A 697-nucleotide genomic window follows, 5' to 3' on the forward strand; every position below is an offset into this window, starting at 1 on the left:
CGTCAGACGGGTAATGTGCTCACAAGTATCAAGGTTTGAGGGAGGCACATCGCGTGTATACGACACGAACACCCACTCGTCACCCTCGCGAACTGAAGGCGCTCCAGTGTAAGTTTTGGCTCTTTTGTCAAAGATCAGAAGGCCAGATGTGCCTCGGACTGTTCCCGTGTCCTCTGTTTTTTCCCATTCATCTGCTTTGCGCCAGTATCACGCCGTTCACTTTAGCTTTGTAATGTAACTTGAAATCTGGGACTCTGATGCCTGCTGCTTTGCTCTTGTTGCCCAGAATTGTTTTTGCTGTTCTGACACCTGCCTAGTTCCTTATGAACTGTAGGATCCTTTTCTCTGCTTCTGTGAGAAATGCTGTTAAATCTTGATTGAGATTGTATAGAGATATAGATATAGAGGGCAGAGATATATGGTTTGGCCAGTTTGAAAACATTGCTTCTGTCTATCTAGAAAGAGGAAATATTATTGCATTTTTTTCTTTTTCTTTTTCTTTTCTTTTTTTTTTTTTTTTATATCTCTGGTACAGGGTCTCACTACACAGCTCAAACTTGTAGTGATCCTCCTGCTTTCAGCCTCCCCAGCACTGCGATTAGTGTGCACCCGGGGGTGGGGCCAGTGGGGCATGTGGTGCCAGGAATTGAACCTCTGTCCCTGTGCTTGCCTCAGTAGGCACTTAGTCTGCTGAGCT

At 45.3% G+C, this 697-nt stretch overlaps 1 non-coding gene across 1 annotated transcript; it reads right to left on the bottom strand.

Moving 5' to 3' along the window:
- LOC111816615 lies at nucleotides 1–101 on the bottom strand. Its single transcript, XR_002820976.1, has one exon. It is a non-coding gene; the product is annotated as a small nucleolar RNA U13 (small nucleolar RNA).
- Between the last annotated feature and the right edge of the window lie 596 nt (nucleotides 102–697).

Source organism: Octodon degus, unplaced genomic scaffold, assembly GCF_000260255.1.
Source record: "Octodon degus isolate 3935 unplaced genomic scaffold, OctDeg1.0 scaffold00035, whole genome shotgun sequence".
NCBI classification, from domain to species: domain Eukaryota; kingdom Metazoa; phylum Chordata; class Mammalia; order Rodentia; family Octodontidae; genus Octodon; species Octodon degus.